Genomic DNA, 20,384 nt, shown 5'->3' on the forward strand with positions numbered 1-20,384 from the left:
TTGCTGGCCCCGTTCTCTCCTGCTCATCTTGTCCTTCTCACTGCTCTCCGTCTCCCCGTTATGCCTTCCGCCCGGGTCCTTCCCCACAAGTCTCATGATCAGAGAGGAAATGGAAATAGAGATGCCTGTGCTTCTGGGGTTCCTGGGTTCCACAAGATAAACACTGGTGAAGCCACCGTGGATTCCGCGGGGAGAAATAATTCATTCATTCACTCATTCATTCGCCAAATATTTACGGAGTGCAATAAACAAAGTGACGTCCTCACCCTCAGGAACGTCACCCTCACCCTTAAAATCTGAACCAGTCTCAGAATCACTGGAGGCCATTCAGAGAATTGACATTTTAAATAAGCATTTTGTGGAAAGCATTTTTTTGCTTGGACACAACAGGGCCTTGGAAACTATAGGCTCTGAGAGGGGCTGGTGACTCCATGACGTAGAGTGGAGACCATGGGAGGAAAGTCAGCTCTACTCATATTTCAGGAGATCTCTCATTCCCTACCCATGGAGGGTTGTTAGAGTTAACAAATAGGAACCCATAGTGCCCAGTTAAATATAAATTTCAGATAAACAGCAGAAATGCTTTAGTATAAATATGTCCCAAATATTGCAGTATGTGTTAGTACGTACATGTCCCATGCACTATTTGGGATATATTTATACAAAATATCGTTGTCTATCTGCTAGTTATGTTAAACAAGGCATCTTTTATTTCACGTGGCAATCCTATACCTACCCCATCCGAAAATGCAGCTCTGGGAGCCCTTGGGCTGCGTGCCTTGTCTGCCCTTGGTGAGGTAATCCTACCCAACAGCTCCATCCGTGCCTCAACAAGTCTTTGACTTCCTCTGGAGGCCCCTATCAGCTGTGGGCCAGGGCCTCACACTGCGCAGGCAGGGAGCGAATGAGTCAGCTCGTGGGAGAGCTAGCTGCTCAGCAGCCCACAGAGGGACTTCTCTTCTGGCTCCCTGTCACCTTGGCCTCTGATCTCAGGTACCACATCTGTTCCTCCCAGCCCAGCTGCCTTCCTTGGCCCTGTGTGCCTGGCCCCTGTAAGTGCTGGTCCTCTCTGCTCAGCCAGCCTCTTGTCCCACACAATACAACCGTCATGAGGATGAAAGGAGACAAGGCCTAGAAAAACGTTTGACGTAAACACACGACGTACTACTCTACCAGGGATTGTCAAACAGTTATCCTAGGACTGCGACCTCCTGTAGGTTTACAAACGGAGCTGCTCTGATGCTATCAGTTTTATTTGTTTATTTTTCTGGGTCAGATTTTATTTGAACAAAGGTAAGCAGCTGAAACTGAGTGAAAATCACTATGCAGTTGGCAGCCAATTCTACAGCTTATTCTGAGGGGCAGATGACACTGTGACTGCGCAGCGTTCCTTCCCATTCTCACCCCCGAACACAATTCCGACTTTTGTTCAGGGATCCATCCATCCTCTTCTGGGAAGTCGGTACCTCAGCTCTAAAGGGGGGCCCCGTAGAGCGTCGGCCTGGTGTGTGGGAGTCCCGGGTTCGATTCCCGGCCAGGGCACACAGGAGAAGCGCCCATCTGCTTCTCCCCCCTCCCCCCCTCCTTCTTCTCTGTCTCTCTCTTCCCCTCCCGCAGCCGAGGCTCCATTGGAGCAAAGATGGCCCGGGCGCTGGGGATGGCTCCTTGGCCTCTGCCTCAGGCGCTAGAGTGGCTCTGGTCACGACAGAGCGACGCCCCGGAGGGGCAGAGCATCGCCCCCTGGTAGGCATGCTGGGTGGATCCCGGTTGGGCGCATGCGGGAGTCTGTCTGACTCCCTCCCCATTTCCAGCTTCAGAAAAATACAAAAAAATAAATAAATAAAATAAAGGGGGGCCCCACTGATCAATGGGTACAACCTTCCCTGGCAAGCAATGGTCTCAGGAATGGGCAGGTGACCCAACACTGGGCAATGAATTACAAGACTTGCCTCCTAGGGGTCTTCTAGAAAACTTTGCCTCACTTCTAAGAGAAAATGCCAAGAGGTGATGGTTCCCTTTCTTCCTCTGGATGTCCCCAGAGTCAGATGTCTAGAATCGCTGCTGCCATCCTGACATCAGCCTGAGAGGAGGCCTGAGGCAGAGGATGGCACAGTAAGAGAGAAGAATGAAGCTGGGACCGGGATGACAGCGTGCACCTGATGTAATCACTGAACACCCTTTCAGTTGAAGCCGGTTTGGGTTGGACTTTTATTACTTGCATCCAGAAAACAACCTGTTACGGATATGGTTTTGTGCTTGGAGTGCCTATTAAAAAGTAATGTTAGGACAGATGTGAACATTTAAATGTCTGAAATGCACAGCAATAAAGGTGGACACACCTGTCTCTATTTCAAACCTGGAGGGCAGAAATTTGCTTGTCCTTATTTCTGTAGAGATAGTCTCCATAGCAGGAGTGAAATAAACTATCTTCCCTTTTCTATAAGTTTGAATAAAAATAACTCTAATTTAATGTTTATTGATAGAGTGTCAAAAATGAAAATAAATTTATTCCTCCCTCGGCAAAACCTTCATATTTAGCATTCTCAGAACCACAAGAAGCAGCACATGGTGTTTGAACAGCCTTATGAATTTTTCTTTGGAGCACAGGCAGATGCAGAGGCATTTTTAAGGTGCAGAAGAACCCCACAGCCCAGCGCAGAGCCCTGAGTCAGCTGCACCCCACTCTGCCCTCATGCACTTGAATTTTCCTACCACCTTCCCCCCCAGTGAGTGCTGAGCCAGCCCCCTGCTTCTGAGGATAGAGCTCCCATTTTCTACTCACACTGCCTTCTCCTGTTTCAGACATTCCCATAAACCTATAAATCAACTCTTCAGAAGAGGGCTGGGGGACTGATTCTGGGATGTTGACTGTGAAAAACTGAGCTTGTTTCTCAGGGCTTCTAAATAGTACAGTAAAGCCACCAGAAACTGAGAACATCTTCAAGCCACCAGCGAAGGCATAACTAGAGTTGTCAATGGCTCTCAGCCTGGAGCTCTTATTTCAGCACAGCAAGACTGAAACATATAAAAGAGGAAAAGAAAATATAATATGGATTAGCCATGGACACCAATAAAAACAAACACGTGAAACTGGCAAGAGGATGAAAACAGACATACCAAAGCGAGGCCAATTCATTCCATAAATATTTACTGAGTGCCTACCACCCATGCCAGGCATAACCACAAGTTGCTAAAAATACCAACTGAGTAAGTCCTGTTTCTGCTCTCAAGTGATTCCTAACTTTCCTGGGGACAGACACACAAATAACTTAAGATAACTCTTAAAGAATGAAAGAAGTCACAAAGTGGGAATGGCGGGAGATGGGAGTCATTGACACAAGCCAGTGCCTCTGGAATTCTCAGAGTCAAGCACGCAGGCAGTGCGGTCACGCAAAGGGAGCAGGAGTAGCGTAGAGGGCACGCAAGGGTGCCGTGCGGTGGCAGGGGTCGGGGTCAAGGGCAGGCTCTGTTAGGCCTTCTCTCCCGTTCCGAGGGGTCTGACCTTCCGCATGTAGGCAAATGGCTTTTGGTTAGTGGTATTTTTTGTTTTTTAGTGAGAGAAAGAGAGACAGACAGACAGATGGTGACAGACAGACAGGAAGGGAGAGAGATAAGAAGCATTAACTCAGGGGTTGGGAACCTATGGCTTGCAAGTCAGATGTGGCTCTTTTGATGGCTGCATCTGGCTTGCAGACAAATCTTTAATAAAAAATAATAATGTTAAAAATATAAAACATTCTCATGTATTACAATTCATTCATTTCCTACCGCTCATGTTCATGGTTGTGGGTGGCTGGAGCCAATCACAGCTGTCCTCCGGGATAACACCAAATTTTTATTGGATAGCGCGTAATGTACACAGGTCATTGTATGGCTCTCATGGAATAACATTTTAAAATATGTGGCGTTCATGGCTGTCTCAGCCAAAAAGGTCCCCGACTTCTGCATTAACTCATAGTTGCAGCACCTTAGTTGTTCATTGATTGCTTTCGGTTGGTGGTGGTTTTATTTATTCAGTTATTTAAGCAAGGGAGTGATGCAACCAGACTTGTGACTACATTTTAGAAAAGAATCAGTATTGCAAAATGTTCGCCATGATAGATGAGGAAGTAGGTGATGAAATAGTGTTGATGATCAATTGTGCTTAGGAACGAAAACACTCTCCGAAGGATAGTCTGAAATACTGATTTCATCTCAGGGAACTAAGGCTATGAGAGTGGTTTAAAAAAAAAACAACCTTCAAATTTCTGGATTTCCTAAATGCTTATTAAAACATATTACTTTGCTGATTTAAAAAAAATAGTGTATGTGTAGGGGCACGGACATATGTGAGAGTGAGGCCAGACAGCAGGGATGCCAGTTGGAGGGCGGTTCTCATAGCTCAGGTGTGACAGAACGAGCATCGGGATGGTGGCCATGGGGACAAGGGACGGGGGTAGCTCTTTAGGCCATTTCTGAGGCAGGGTTGGCCAGTCGAGGTGACCACGGGGAAGCAGGTTGGTGGGGAATGGAACAGAGGAGTCAAAGATGGACCCGGGCAATGGAGAAACTTAGGGGCCTGCGCACCAGAGAGGCCCCTGGTCACACCGGCTCTGTTCCTTGCCTTTTACACTCCCTGCACTGGAACGTGTTAGAAATCCACCTAGATTTCTTGCCATCCTCTGTTCACACTGGCTACACAGGTAGAGGGAAAGGCCAAGTCCTTCCTGCTGTGACAATGGACTCTTCCCTCCTCTACGCCCACCCATAGCAACCTGCTTCCCACACCTATGAAGGCTTAGTTGGAAACTCCCTGTCTACACTCATGGGCCTGGGAGAGCCAGGTTTGTTATCAGGAGCTCATAAAGGCAGCCTTCTTTAAGGCGATTAAAACTCCAGTGTGGGAGCCCTCTGGCACCCGCTCCTTTTTCCACCCAGCTGACTCTCCCATAGATGCGGTCGTCCACCAGCTTAGGAAGGCCGCGTGTTACCCCAGAGCCAAGCAGGAGATGCCTTCACACACACCCTGCTTTGTGACTGCAGCCCTCCACTCCCTATTCCCCCTGCAGTTTCCCCAAGCTCCCTTCAACAAGGAAAACATGGATATGATTAGGACGTTAGTCCTGGGCCAAACAGTTGCAGCCTGATTCTCATCAGACAGACAGGAGGGGGGCCAATTTCCATCAAAAACGCCAGGGGAAATGAGTGACAACTCTAGCAGAGAGCTTGACTGGACCAAGGAGACGGAGCTGCAAAGGGGGAAATTGCCTCCATTAAGTCAAATATGTCCTGGGATAATGGAATGTATTGTAGAATCAGTTCCTGGCCACCACACTCTCTTTTGCTTGATCACATGAATGTTTTTTTTTTTCCTGCCCCAACTACATTTCTATTCCTGCCACCTAATAAAGTGTAGGTACACTCCCTGCTCGTATAAGAATCTACGGAACATGAGATACAGACAAATTCAAACTAGAGGACAATGTTTACAATCAGCGGAATAGGCTAAGATCCAGCTCTCAATTCCACAAGGGAAACAATTTGATTCAAAAAGTAATTTGACGATCCTATACTTTACAAAGTGTTCCCTGATCACTATGCTGTACACCTGAAACTAATACAAAATAATATTAAATGCAAACTGAAATTTTAAAAAAATTTAAATTTAATTTAATAAAGCCAAATTTCAAAAGTTTAGGCATAAAGACTTTTGCATTATATTGGGAGGAAGAAAGGCTAATTAGAGAACAAAACTTGGTCAGTGGTGTGCTGGAGCTGGCTCTTACTGGTTCCCAATGGCTTATTATTAAATTTTCAGGAATTTTGCAAGTTGTTGACATTGTGTTGGTAGTTTGAAATCAACCCTAGTGGGAGCATTTACACCATGGAAACTGGCAAATGCTGCAAACCAAGACGGCCTCTCCCCTAGTCATTTGTTTAACGTTTACCAGCACACCACTGAGTAAGGTCTTTTTATTTAAAGGTCTATTTATACGCATATTGATGTATGTGTGTGTAAAAAGTCAAAAAGTAGCTAAAACGTGAACCCTTTTGATTCTAGGTGGTGAGAGTAACAAGTATTTTTTAATCTTCTTTTATAGGTTTTTTTTTTTTTTTTTTTTTTTTTACAGTGAACATGAATTCTTTGTATAAAAACCAACCTTCTTTTTCCTTCTGAGCTGTCTGATTCACCCCTGTTTTCTCCCTACTCTTCTTTAATCTCTTCCTGTTCGGGCTCAGGTTTTTATTTTCTGCGTAGGGTGGTGCTGAAATCTCAAACTGCTCACCTATGCCAGGCAGACAGAAGTCCAGGTAATGAGAACAGGTGAGCAGACATCAGGCTGCAGGTGGACAGAACCCACACTCAGCCCACACAGGCTCAGCAGCACAGCCCAGCTGGCTTTGGGACCTCTGCCCTGGGTGCAAAGCTGTTACTGGAGATACAGCAATGGCAACAATGACCAGTTGGGGACAGAGGAGTCCCAGCCCAGGTGACTGCAGCTCTGTGGACAGGACAACGCCACCCTCCAGATGTTCCTACCAGATTTCACCAGCTGCACAGTGGACATTCCTATTGTTTGTAGAACAGGGTGACCACTCAACACTCTCACATCCTGCGATATCTCATGGTGTCCTTGCTACAGTTGGGCGTTCTCTTAACTTAACAGATATCAACCCAGGCACTGAAAGCCCAAGTGATATGCTCCAAGTCACATGGCCACGACCAGGGCTGGGACAACAATGGAGGCATTAATGTTGAACTTCAGGACCTGCCTGGCTTCCCTGAGTCAGTGTTTAAAAAAAATTTTTTTTCTTCTTTTGAACTTCAGGGCTTCCCCCTCAATTATATTGAATGCTTCACGAGACCTTGAATTTCTAACAGTGTAGTTTGAATAAAACTCAAGCTGCCATTTTATGAGTAAAGAGGTCTAAGACAGCATTTCTGGGTAAAGGAAAGGGAGCTACTAACCCTAATTTGACTTGGTTTTGGAATCAGATTGTGATCTCTACAAGAAGGATAAGATTTCACCACATTTTCCCCTACTTCCCACATCCTGCCTGTGCAGGAGACTGCGTGTGTGGGGGATATGGGCAGTGTTGCTGGTGTTGCTTCCCGACCACTTCCACTTCTTAGTTCCATAGACTCACCACCCACGTGTTGCCTCCAAACTCCCCTGCCTCACAGGAAGACGGGAGGGCTGGGTCGGCACGGGCTGCCTAATGCTCCCCGGTATCTCCTCTAGCAGACAGTGGACAGTGTGAGTTGTCGTCCAGCTCTGGTCAAGGGCCTCCTGGCTCTGGTCAGTCAGCTGGCCTGCAGAAACTTCTGGCTGGCCTGTGATTGACAGAAAGGCCTGACACTGTGCCCACGGGACCCCTTCACAAACAGGGGGGGCCGCCCTCCAGGCAAAAGTATCTAGGAAACCATGAGCAGCTTTGAAAACAAAGGCAGATTCCAAAGTCTTGCTGAACCTTCTGAGCTAGAAGGAATTTAAAATTTTATCTAATCCAGTATCTTTAATGCTGTTGCTCCCAGGAGGTCAAGGAATCACGCTGATACGTAAGACAGGCCAAGGAGCTGGGGTTCAGGCGCCCAGTCTGGCTCCTCTCCCCAGTACAGACTGGAGCACGCCCACTTTTATTTTATCTGCCCACTGGGCTTTCCTATCCAATTCTTGTTTCAAGAAAGGGTTAACAACAACAACAAAAAAGGTTTCAGTGCCTAAGAAAAAAAGTAAGTTTGAAAGTTATTCATTCAATCTAGCCACGTTATTTAAGAGGTTGAAGAAACTGAGGCCCAGGGAGGCACAGTACAGGTAGAAGTGAGTGGAGGAGCCAGGCCTTCCCACCACACCCACATCCTCTCTCGCTCCAGCTGCCCTTGGACTTGGCAGGCGGTTGACCTTGGTCTCATGCAATACTCCCGTCTTTTTGGTCTACCGCAGCCCTTGCTGCTGCCGGTGAGGAAATGACCTAATCATTTTCAGCTTTGGACCTGGCTCCCCTACCTGTTCTTGCCTCCTGTTGACTTAGATTTCCTGTCCATGGACCCTGGCCAATCCAGCAGCAGACCCGCCAGACCGTATCTTACCTCCACATCCTCTGCCTCTCCACACAACGCAAATGCGCGTCGACTTTGGTGGTCCTGGAAACAGCCAAACCACCCCCTTCGACCTGGGATAGACTGTAATAAACTTAATGCCCCCCTGCACAGTCTGCTCTGACTCAGTGTTACTAAAGATGCTGATGAAAACGCAGGGAGACAAGACAGCTAGACACGAGATAAGCATCAAAGTAGACTGCGATATCCACACATAGACGGAGGTTGCCTAAATAGTTACACAGCGAGACAATGCCTACATCACTCTGTTTCCTCTTTTGTCAAATGCAGAGTGGCAGAGCTTCGCCTCTTGTCACGGAGGTTCCCAATTTATGAACAGCAAACACATCGGCCTCAAAGCTCATCTTCAAGCAGTTCCATTAAATTGTGCTTGTTTGCACAACCGGAGAACTCTTCCCTTTACACACTGCACCACCAAGTGTTTCCATTAACAGCAAGCTCTCCAATTACCACGCACTCTTCTTCACACACAACAAATGCAGATTTTACAACTTCTGCAAAAAAAAAATAAGGCTCACTTAAAAAAATGAGAACTATATGTAAAAGAAAGTGAAAAAACAGAAGACAAGACCCAGAGCTGAGGCCATTCATGGCTACTTGACTGTTTTTCTAACAGTCAGAATCTAAGAAAGCCAGAGATCTGTGAGGAAACTGCCCTGGGTTGCTGCCTGCACAGAAAGCATCCTTCCGAAGGCAAGTGTGTGGTGCTGTCCAAGCCACCAGGTTCAGCTTATACCAGGCTATTCTGGGGCGGCCCCTGCAATTAGCACCTCTCTCGAGGAATCTGGCCTGGTCCCCGACATCCCACAGGACTAGAGACCAGGGGAGTGGGTGACTTCTGATTCAGTCCTGTTTCCAGCGCCTCACCCAACAGCAGCCAGTGGACTGGGACCCGGGAGTGCCCCGCCATGTGCCTCGAGACTGCTGCTACTCAGGATGCATCCCTCAACCTGAGAGAAGCCCCCAAAATATTCCCTTCAAGTCCAAATGCTTGCCATTCAGCTGTCAATCAAACTCTCTGAAGCCCACACAAGGGACCCATCCACGGGTCTTGGCTCCCCGTGGGCCCACGCAGCTCAATGAGCCCGTGGGAGACCCCAGGGTGCAGGGCTGGTGTCAGATCAAGCCTCGGACACAGATCAGGTCAGCTTAGGAAGCTGTGACAAAAGGGAATTCTTTGACACTTTCTTCTTTATCCTCTTTTCTTTTGCTTTCGCAAACAGGACAGGCTCCCAACGTGACCTACTTTCTCTTTCTTTGTGATTATGCAGAACTCACAAAGCTCTTCCTTGAGCCTGACTAATATTTTCAGTGACATGTTTTTCATCTTTCGGGGAAGGAAGCGTCTGCTCAGCCTGCCAGGGCACATAAGTCTTGGTGGAATGACCGACAAGGACGCGTGAGGCACAGAGGCATCGTTTGGGGGCTCACAAGGGACTTTCACTGAGCACAAGAAAAACAAACAAACAAACAAACAAAATCCAGCTCTGGTCCTTGGAAAGGCAGCGTTTTGTCTGGAAGTTTTCATCAACAAGCATCACGACGTCGCTGATGAGCGAAGCGCCTCCCCAGCCCTCACCGCAGCCCGGGTCCTGGGGCTGCAGGCGCTGGGCTCGGCTGGAACCCGGCCCACCTCCAAACCCACTCAGGAACGTCCTGACTCTGCATTATGCATTAAAAATTAATCGACTTCTTCCAACTCTTCGGTGAATCAGAACACAACAGGGTTTGAAAGTATCAGGAGGAACAACTTAAAAGTAAAAACCAAGCGCCCAGCTTGGGCGGAAACCTGGCTCTATTACTCAACATTAAGTCGATATTGATTTTTTCCCCCTCATTTTTACCTTGGAGGCTCTGTACTTTTTCATGTCTGATCTGCTGTCCGTTTCGAACACTGAAACTCCAAATTACAATTGGTAGTTGGAAAACATTTGCTTGGTGACTCTAGAAATGTCACTGCTGGCCCAAACTCTGGCCCTAGGATTCTGATCCAAAGCTTCTTTTTTATCCTCCTTGAGGTGAAACAGCGCCTGCTGGATGTTTACCCAACAAACTGTCCAAAATAGAAACAGACTTGCAGCCATGGAGCCACATGTGTTTGCTTCTACCTAGGTTAGGTCGGCTTCATGCCACATCCCGGCAGTCTGGTCATGACGCACTGACTCCAACACAAGCCACAGAAGATCGTGGGGTCCGGATGTTCACTCTGTCCAACTGGGGGTCACCAGATACACTGCCCTCAGCAGTGTGAGGCCTGGGCCAGCTCCTGAGCATCACCTCCGGTGCAGACTTAATTCCATCTCCATTACTGTCAAATAATTCCCATTCATTCATTCAGAAAGTGGTTACCCAGCACCTCTGGGGCAGCATTGTGCTCAGGCAACACAAAGGGGAACAAAATAGACATCATCCCACCTTTTGGGAATTAGTGAGAGTAAAGGGAAGGATGAGGATTACAAGTGTTACAGTGGAGGGAGCAGAATGGGCGGTGGTTCTCAGCCTCGCCCTTTTCCTTACAAAGGAGCCCATGTGATTCTCTCTAGCCCTCCGTCCTCGTCCTCGTCCCTGCTGAGCACCACCTGTAATTTTCAGTGCAATTGTGCCATCTGGCCGGAAGGACGGGAGAGCTGCTCAGCGGCATGTCCTTAGACACGGCGTCAGTTCATCCTCCTACTGCTTACATCCTGATCACGCTCCCAGTTCTAACCGCTGAGGCCTCGTCTATCTGCTGCTCCTATTAAAATGTGTTTCAGCATCTGGAGTGCTGCTCTATCTCTCGCACGGATGCCTGGGATGTGTTGCAAGCTGCCCGCCAGACCGCCCTTTGCTGAGTTCCACCAACCTTGGGAGATTCTGGCGCCAGCTGTCTGTCTGAAGCACAGCACGCTGCTGCCGGTCCCCTCTGAAATGAAACCTTGCCTACCTCACCTGGGGGACAGACAGCAAACTGCAGACCTTGGTCCCATGCAGTGGGCACCACCTCTCACCCTGCCATTGGCTGGGCCAGGCCTCTAGATGCAGTGCCAACTCTGGAAGGAAGAGCTGACCTCAGAGGCAGAAAGGTGGGCTAGTTGGGAAGGTGATCCAAGGGAGTGGGTCTGGTTGTTCCCAATTCATGACTCTGCCTTCAAATATCCTACCACGAAATATGTGGCCAGGAATCTCTCTATCTAGGGACCTGGATAAATCCTCTCAAGAAGTATGGCTCAAGAATCAAGAGGGAGCCAAGCCAGGAGCCATGTCCTCAGGCTCAGAGCAGATTGTGCATGGAAAAGCGAGGGCCCAGGGAAGGACGCTGCGCCAGCGGTCAGCACTACACTGCTACACTGCACACCCTCCACCCCCTAGCCAGAAGGGAAGGCCCAGGGAAGGGCGCTGCGCCAGCGGTCAGCACTGCACTGCTACACTGCACACCCTCCTCCCACCAGCCAGAAGGGAGGGCCCAGGGAAGGGCGCTGCACCAGGGTCAGCACTGCACTGCTACACTGCACACCCTCCTCCCACCAGCCAGAAGGGAGGGCCCAGGGAAGGGCGCTGCGCCAGCGGTCAGCACTACACTGCTACACTGCACACCCTCCACCCCCCAGCCAGAAGGGAGGGCCCAGGGAAGGGCGCTGCGCCAGGGTCAGCACTGCACTGCTATACTGCACACCCTCCACCCCCCAGCCAGAAGGGAGGGCCCAGGCAGCGGTCTCATCTCTCTGGGCCTCCGTTTCCTTACTATCAAAACCATTTCCTTATTGTTATTATAACGCCTTTAAATAGTCCTCCTCTTACTTCAAGCTAGCAGATGGAGTTTTTTAATAACACAAAATGGTTGATTTCTTTTAAAAAAAATAAAAAATAAAACCAGCACACAGAAGAGGAATGAATGAATACAGTGTTGAGTCATCTAGTGTGAAAAGTCAACTGACAGCGACGGCCTTTGACCTGAGAAACAGGCATGGAGCACCCAAGGTTGTGCAGAATGACACTTCTGAGAGCAGCCTGCTGACCAGGGTTTCCATGATCACACACGTCGACAGACTGCTGCCTATGGCATCCTCTTCTCAAAGCCGTCGCTCCTTGTGAAGTCTCTGACAAGTCCTGCACTGTTGAAACCCATTAAAGGCTTACACCAGAGCTTTTAAGACTTATCTGACCATGGAATGTTTTCTTACATTTATCTATTAGCAACTTTCAGAGATGGCCACTGAGTTTTACATGATGGGATACAGTGCTATAAAGAAAATTTGGGCTTAAAAACAACAACAACCCATAAAGAAGTGCCCGGCAAAAACCAAGCAGGTGTAACTTAAATTTACCTATTCAAAACCTGAGCACCAGCTCATGGTTGGCTACATAAAGTGATAGCCTACCAGGCCTTCTCTTTCTTGGATCTAGTTGAGATAAGTGGTGACCTCAGTCTTAGCCAGCCACCTCTTATGGGGCCTCAGGACACACAGCAGGCTGTCAGCAAACCAACCAGCACAGAACTAAATTGCGATGATGTCTTCCCGCCCGGGACGGCTGCTTGGCGACTGCTCGGGACAGCTCGCCGCTGCTGTCCGGGGCTGGCTCCCCAGGGTCATGTTTTCTTGAGCTGCATTTTTCAGAGAACAGGGCGGGAGGATGAGGGAAAAGAGAGACCAAAGTGGTGGGCAGGAAGTTGCTTTTTGTCTTCATCATAACTGAAATGACCATCGTCGAAACTCTTCACTCAAAACAAGGAAAAGTCTTTTCCTAATTTTAGGTTTTGGGTGTCAGGTTGAAAGCTGAAACCCCGAACTAGAAGTAAGTGTGGCCACCGGTGCTTTGGGAGAGAGGAAGAGCGTCCTCCATGGGGGAGGAGGAGGCTTCCTCTCCAGGGCTCCCACGCTCTGGTCACCATTCGCAGGAGGGTCGAAGGCGCGGACATGTGCCCCACCGCGGTCTTCTGAGGCTCATCCCCCTAATGCCTCTCTCTTTCGTAGTCCATGGCCGGAGCATCCTCCTTTCACGTGAGGTCTCTGCTGGACTCATTACATGCGGATCTGTATTTTATTGTCTGTGGGATGATTCTTTTCCTTTATTATCAAATCCTTTGAAGACCGACTGCATGCATTTGGCCATTTCCAACTTGTAGTCAGATGACAGTTTCAATGCGCGGGCCTCGTGCTCACCTGGGTTGCAGGAACCTTTCAGCTGGATTTCTCACAAAGGGACGTGGTCTGTGCACAGCTGTCGAGCCGATGTCTCCGTCGGGGAAAGGCAGGTCTGGGTTTCTTATTCCACCATTTGCTGACATCACGTCCTCTCAGTCTCCTCAAAGTTTCCATGTTTCTAATTTCAAGTTCTATTTAGGCACACACATGTCATTAAAATTCATACAAAGAATCTGCAAAAGTGGTCCGTTCCCTGTTAGTTCTTTCCCTCCACGATGGCTCATGAACGTTGTTCTCTCTTTGTGGTAAGGTGGTGGCTGTTGCTGAGGTGGAGGAGGCTGATTTTTTCTGGTCTGCTCTACGTTTCACAGTCCATGGGCAAACCATCCAAACAAGAAACGCACAGCTGTGCATGGCGGAGCTCAGTGGCTGAAGTGGACGGTGTCCTGGGGCCGGCCGGGAAGGTTGGGGACTGCTTTCCTCGGGAGGCAGGGCAGCGTGACAGCTGACAGCAGGGGGCGGCAGGCTGCAGCCTGGCCTGGAGGGGCACCGTGGGCAGCAGCCTGGGTCAGGGCAGCGTGACAGCTGACAGCAGGGGGCGGCAGGCTGCAGCCTGGCCTGGAGGGGCACCGTGGGCAGCAGCCTGGGTCAGGGCAGCGTGACAGCTGACAGCAGGGGGCGGCAGGCTGCAGCCTGGCCTGGAGGGGCACCGTGGGCAGCAGCCTGGGTCAGGGCAGCGTGACAGCTGACAGCAGGGGGCGGCAGGCTGCAGCCTGGCCTGGAGGGGCACCGTGGGCAGCAGCCTGGGTCAGGGCAGCGTGACAGCTGACAGCAGGGGGCGGCAGGCTGCAGCCTGGCCTGGAGGGGCACCGTGGGCAGCAGCCTGGGTCAGGCCCGGGCTGGCAGGGCTCACCTTGACCCTAAGTTCCTGCGGGCTATTCTCAGAGTGCCTCCGCTTCCCTGAACCCAGAGAGCGGCGTCTCAGTCACTGACTTCGCAAACCACTAACTCTTATTCAAATGAAAAAGACATTTCTGATTTCTCCAAACTCCCTCAGTGCTTTGAAAAATCACATCCTTAATTACCCGCTCTACTGAGCTCCACCTTGATTTCGAGTCAAATTGCTCCCAGTTTGCTTGCTGCTGAGGGGAAGTGTGTGGTAAGGGCGGGGGCAGGCGAGGGGGCTGAAAAATGCCTATAAATGTCAGGCCAAGTTGAAACAGCTGAAGAGAACACTCTAAGTGGGAAGGACACAAGAGAGAGCAGATTGCATTCTCTCTCAAGTTCAGCACACGATTTAACATCTCCTTCCTCCCCTATCCTGATATACATATATATACTGCTTCCATCTACCGGGCTTTGACCTGTGGCCAATGACTGCACACAGCCAGCTGCATTCTACAACCACCATGACACATGGCTCCCATTGAAGTTGATACACAACCGTGAACTAGTTCAAGCGTTGAATAGTCATACTAAAAGGGAGGGCAAGGCCTCCTCTGGCGTCAGAGGGAGCGAGTGTGCAGGAAAACAGATCCCATGTGCGTGCTGAGGTCATGAATTAAGCCTGAGCGACTGAACACGGAGCATTTGTCTGAGGCCTGCCTTCTCTATCATGGTGGTTGTCAGACCAACATCACAGAGAGCTGGGTCTTGAAGACTGTTGAAGGTTGACCCTGTAGGGGCTGCCACAGGCCCTCAAAGAAGCACATGGCTGTGAAATGATCAAAAGAGGAATTAGTCTTGGTCATACGGTGTTGGTGAGAATGCGGAGAAACTGGAATCCTCTTACATTGCTGAGGGTCATGTAACATGGTGCAGTTGCTTAAGAAAAAGTTTGGCAATTCCCTAAGAAGTTAAACAGAATTATCATGTGACCCAGCAGTTCCATTCACAGGTATAGGTCCCAAAGAAATTGAAAACAGGTGTGGAAAGAGAACTTGTGCACAAACGGTCATAGCAGCACTGTTCACAATAGCCAACAGGTGGAAACCGGGCAAATATCCATCAGCTGATGAATGAACGGACAAAATGCAGTATAGCCATACAGTGGAATATCATTCACCCACGAAAAGGAATGATATACTGATACTTGCTACAACATGGATGAACCTTAAAATCAAAGTACAAAGTAAGCCGACCAGGTGGTGGCTCAGTGGATAGAGCGTCGGACTGGGATGCGGAGGACCCAGGTTCGAGACCCCGAGGTCGCCAGCTTCAGCGCGGGCTCATCTGCTTTGAGCAAAGCTCGCCAGCCTGGACCCAAGGTTGCTGGCTCGAGCAAGGGGCTTCTCAGTCTGCTGAAGGCTCAAGATCAGGGCACATATGAGAAAGCAATCAATGAACACCTAAGGTGTTGCAACGAAAAACTAATGATTAATGCTTCTCATCTCTTTGTCCCTGTCTGTCCCTCTCTCTGACTCTCTCTCTCTCTGTCTCTGTGTAAAAAAAAAAAAAAAAAATCTCTAAAAAAAAAAAAACCGCTAAGTAAAAGAAGTTACAAAAAGCCATATATTGCATGATTCCATTGATATGAAATACCCAGAACAGGCAAACCCATAGAGACAGAAGCACATTTGTGGTTGCCGGGGGCTGGATGGGAAGGGAATAGGGAGGAACTACTTACTAGGTGTGGGTTTTCCTTTTGGGGTGATGAAAATGTTCTGGAAATAGTTCTACAACATTGTGAGTGTGCTTAATGCCACTAAATTGCACTTTAAAACGATACATTTTATGCTTCATGCATTTACAGGACACACATGAAAGAATCAGTGCTGCTCAACTGTGTGCCTACCTTACTCCAGCACCCTGCTCTGCTCTCTGTCGCTGGTGTTGACTTCTGACTCTGGCCCTGGCCTGTGCTTCCTGGACTCTATACACCTCATCTGGACACTGTGCCAGTGGTTTCCGAGGGCCAGGTCCCCAGTCTGGGCCTGGCCCCCACACACTCACACCAGGACCTCAGCTCACATCGAATCCCAACATACAATCAAGAGAATGCGGTCGTCTCTCCAGTGTAACATTACTGCTGCTAAATCAACCTGGTCTTTAAAATATATAGATGTAGAGTTTATTCTATTATTTTTCTCAAGACTTTAAAAATTAAAAATCATCAACTCATACGACAGATAGCCAGCAGCTTTGTCTGAATATTAATTGGCCAGGGTGCCTCAACACAACTGCTCAGAACTTCTCAGTTACCTGTTGGTGCGTGAAAAATTATGAATGAGTTAACTAATTGCAACCACCTCCAGAGTGCAAGAAAGTGCATATTAAGCCAGAATCCATGAATCGATAGACTATTAATATTTAAGTGGAATTTCTCCTGTAACATTTAACTCGCTGGCCTGAGATGTGGTCAGTGGAGAGAAATGGTCTTCAAGGTAGCGTGTAACAGAGTCAGTCCCATCGGATGCCTATTTGCAATCCAGATGTCCAGACACCCAGACATTGTGATTCGGGAAGTTTCCATAAGGTTTCTTTAGCTCCTACACCTGAGCTTTAATGTCTATTTCTTATTCTCCAACCTGTGCACAAACTCAGCCGCCCCGCTTTCCCAGAGCCCTAGACCTCAACACCCCTCCACTGCCCCAACCTGCCCCCCGCCCCGGTTGAGATCGAATGCAAGAAAGAACTGGGAGCTGTTCCGAGCCCTTAGCTCTCTAGTTTTCCTTCTCTGACACCTCTCAGGTAAACCTCAACATAGTATTTCCTTCTACCTTTAGGACATCTCGGGGTGGGGGGGGGGGCTCTACTGCATCTTCTAACCGAACATCCTACCATGTCTAGGACTGCACCAGATTCTGGACCTGTAGGCCTGTCTCCCTCCTTTTTTTCCACTGGACTTTCTATTGCTCTATAATTCATATCCATCGTATGCTTTGACATCCACCCCTAGTGACACTTCCTCCCAAATGTCTTCACCATAACCCTAGGCATGTCTAATTTCTCTAAACTGTTCGGAGCACGTGCTGTTGGCATCCGCCCCCTGACTCACAGCCCTGCACTGCCTTGTACTGTTCCTGAGAACTCCTGCAGGCTCAGTTCACGGGAACTCCTGAAGTGATGTCATACCAGAACTGTGTGACAGCTGTACTGTTCCAGCACATAGCATACTGTCTAAACACTTCCTGAGAACTACCGTGAGTTCACTCTAAATGCTCAGGATCTATATATATATTTTTAACGCAACATAAGTGCCACCAACCCGTTGGCCACTTTATCCATGACGGGCAACCCCCCTCCACTTTCGGTCTGCTTCCTTAAAAAGGTGAAATACTGGCCAAGAAACACTCTCCCCATCCGCTCCCACCTGCCTCAGCTTGAGCAGGGCACCCTCAAGCCTGTCCTGCGGACGCCCGGTGGATGCCGAGTCCCAGGTTTGCAAGATGCTGTAAACCCCATCCCCTCTTGGAGATTCATCCTGCATATACTCACCTTTGGCCATCTTATAGGCATGGAAGTAAACAACAAAGATACAGTCCCTGCCCTCAGAAAACACAAGCTGTCGCTGCTTCTGAGAACTCCCTGAGCACAGTGTTTTCACAAACTACACTCTCCCTCCCCTGCCCTTTCTGAGAAGCACCAAACGAGGTTCCACGGGCCACAGGCTGGGCATCAGAGGACAGGGCCAGCAAATCAGGCTACACTAAAGTTTTGGGTGAAAGGAATAAGGAACTGATCTTTTTATTTTATACTAGGAAGCTTCACCCCCCCCCCCAACCTCCCCAGAGAACCTCGGGCGTGCACAGTAACAGCTGTTCAAATGCATCCTTTATGAAACACTTGAGTAGGGTGGTCCCAATGCACACGGTGACTGTGCAGCAGCTAGCTCAGGCTGTTCCCTCCCAGGCACCCAGAAATAACAACAATGGAACGGGAGGGTGAGAGGTGGGAGTGGGTGGGCCCTGACAAAGGGCGGTGGGCACGGATGATGCGCAGAGCTGCCGATAGGGTTGTGAAAGTCTTACTAATGGGGTGAGAACTGGGGCAGAGCTAATGGCAGAGAGGGTGAGAAGTTGCTGGAACTGAGGTGGCAGAAGAGGAGGAGGAGGAGGAGGAGGAGGAGGAGGAAGGAGTGGGGTACACAGGCAGGCAGGACCAGGAACATACTGTAACCAGGGAGCGCGGAGGGAGTGGTGGGCGGCTGTTGGAAGAGCAGAACTCTTTCTCTGGTACTTCATGACTCTGCCGTTTTGCGTGCAAGGCGGGGACCACACGCCGCCCATATTTTGGGCAGAAGTGGGCAGACTGAGAAATGGACACACTGACCCACCTGGGGGTGACTTCTCTGCCCGTCTGCCTCTGCAGAGAGAGGATGGAGGAGGTAGTTAAGAGGAGGGAGGGCGGGAGGAAGGAAGACGCTTCCAAGGAACATAGTTTGGGAAATTCAACTTGAAGACAACAGATGATTATGGGCTGTATCAGGCAGACTTGTCCTGGGCCCAGCTGTGAAGAAATGAAGTCCTCCTGTTGCCCATCCCATCACCCTCCTATCTTGTCCCCTCTCCCCTGGTCACCCTCCCCCGCCCAGGAGCGGTACAACCACGCTGACGTCCTGCTAGGCCAGAGCATGGGCCTCTCCTCCATGGCCGCTTCCCAGGCTCTGAGCATCTGTCCAGCTCTGGGGTGTCCCCTCACTCAGCACCTTCCTGTGTCGAAGGGCTGTCCAACCCCAGCTCCACCTCCACGGGGAAGACTGCAAGGTGCTGCTCTTCCCAGTGGCGGCCATGGGTGGTGTAAGGCAGGCAGCCTTCCAAAGTGCTCAAATCATTCACTGACTGTACAAAATGTGCTGAGCCTGCTAAGCGGCAGGCAGGGGAGACATAAAGTAGAAAGGAGCTGAGGCCCAGGCCCTGGGAGAGTTTCGAGCCCAGTGTGGTCGGGAGCAGGAGGGGGTGCCCCTGAGAGAGGCGCCAGGGAACCCAGAGGGCCCCAGGACAGAGCGGCCAGCATTTTGGCGGACAAGACACACAAAACACATGAGCGCCCAGCCTGGGCAGTCACTGCGGTGGGCAGAAGGGACCAGACATGTGGAATGAATTAGGGAGGCAGACAGGAGCTAGCATTAATGGTGCAATAAAAACAAGAGTTGATTCACCCTCAGAAGCCAGAGCACTTCATAGGGCGCAAGGCTGGGCCTGCCGGCCCTCCGACCCCTCCGCCCAGTGTGGGGCCCACAGAACAGCAGCCGGCATAGCGGGCGGCTCAGCGGGCGGGAAGGGGACAGAGAGCTGAGGCTGCTCAGAGGGTGGGAAGGGGACGGAGAGCTGAGGCTGCTCAGAGGGCGGGAAGGGGACAGAGAGCTGAGGCTGCTCAGAGGGTGGGAAGGGGACAGAGAGCTGAGGCTGCTCAGAGGGTGGGAAGGGGACGGAGAGCTGAGGCTGCTCAGAGGGTGGGAAGGGGACGGAGAGCTGAGGCTGCTCAGAAGGTGGGAAGGGGACAGAGAGCTGAGGCTGCTCAGAGGGTGGGAAGGGGACGGAGAGCTGAGGCTGCTCAGAGGGTGGGAAGGGGACAGAGAGCTGAGGCTGCTCAGAGGGTGGGAAGGGGACAGAGAGCTGAGGCTGCTCAGAGGGCGGGAAGGGGACAGAGAGCTGAGGCTGCTCAGAGGGTAGGAAGGGGACAGAGAGCTGAGGCTGCTCAGAGGGTGGGAAGGGGACAGAGAGCTGAGGCTGCTCAGAGGGTGGGAAGGGGACAGAGAGCTGAGGCTGCTCAGAGGGTGGGAAGGGGACAGAGAGCTGAGGCTGCTCAGAGGGTGGGAAGGGGACAGAGAGCTGAGGCTGGTCAGAGGGTGGGAAGGGTACGGAGAGCTGAGGCTGGTCAGAGGGTGGGAAGGGGACGGAGAGCTGAGGCTGCTCAGAGGGTGGGAAGGGGACGGAGAGCTGAGGCTGCTCAGAGGGTGGGAAGGGGACGGAGAGCTGAGGCTGCTCAGAGGGTGGGAAGGGGACGGAGAGCTGAGGCTGCTCAGAGGGTGGGAAGGGGACAGAGAGCTGAGGCTGCCGGTGGGGAATCTCAGCCTGGACACGGCCCTCGCTGCAGCTCCAGCTTGGGTTGAACCCATGGCTCACGACCTTGACCATCCTCTCACTCTGAGACTTTTCCTTGAGACTGTGCAGACTGTCAACAACCAGCCAACGGGCTGTCACCGCCCCTGGGAGCTG

General features: G+C 50.4%; 1 protein-coding gene across 4 annotated transcripts in view; it reads right to left on the minus strand.

Annotated features, from left to right (window-relative positions):
• The window catches only part of PDZD2 (PDZ domain containing 2), a 342,143-nt gene that overhangs the window by 232,122 nt on the left and 89,637 nt on the right, over nt 1–20,384 (minus strand). The window lies entirely within an intron of this gene.

Source organism: Saccopteryx leptura, chromosome 1, assembly GCF_036850995.1.
Source record: "Saccopteryx leptura isolate mSacLep1 chromosome 1, mSacLep1_pri_phased_curated, whole genome shotgun sequence".
Classification (NCBI taxonomy): Eukaryota; Metazoa; Chordata; class Mammalia; order Chiroptera; family Emballonuridae; genus Saccopteryx; species Saccopteryx leptura.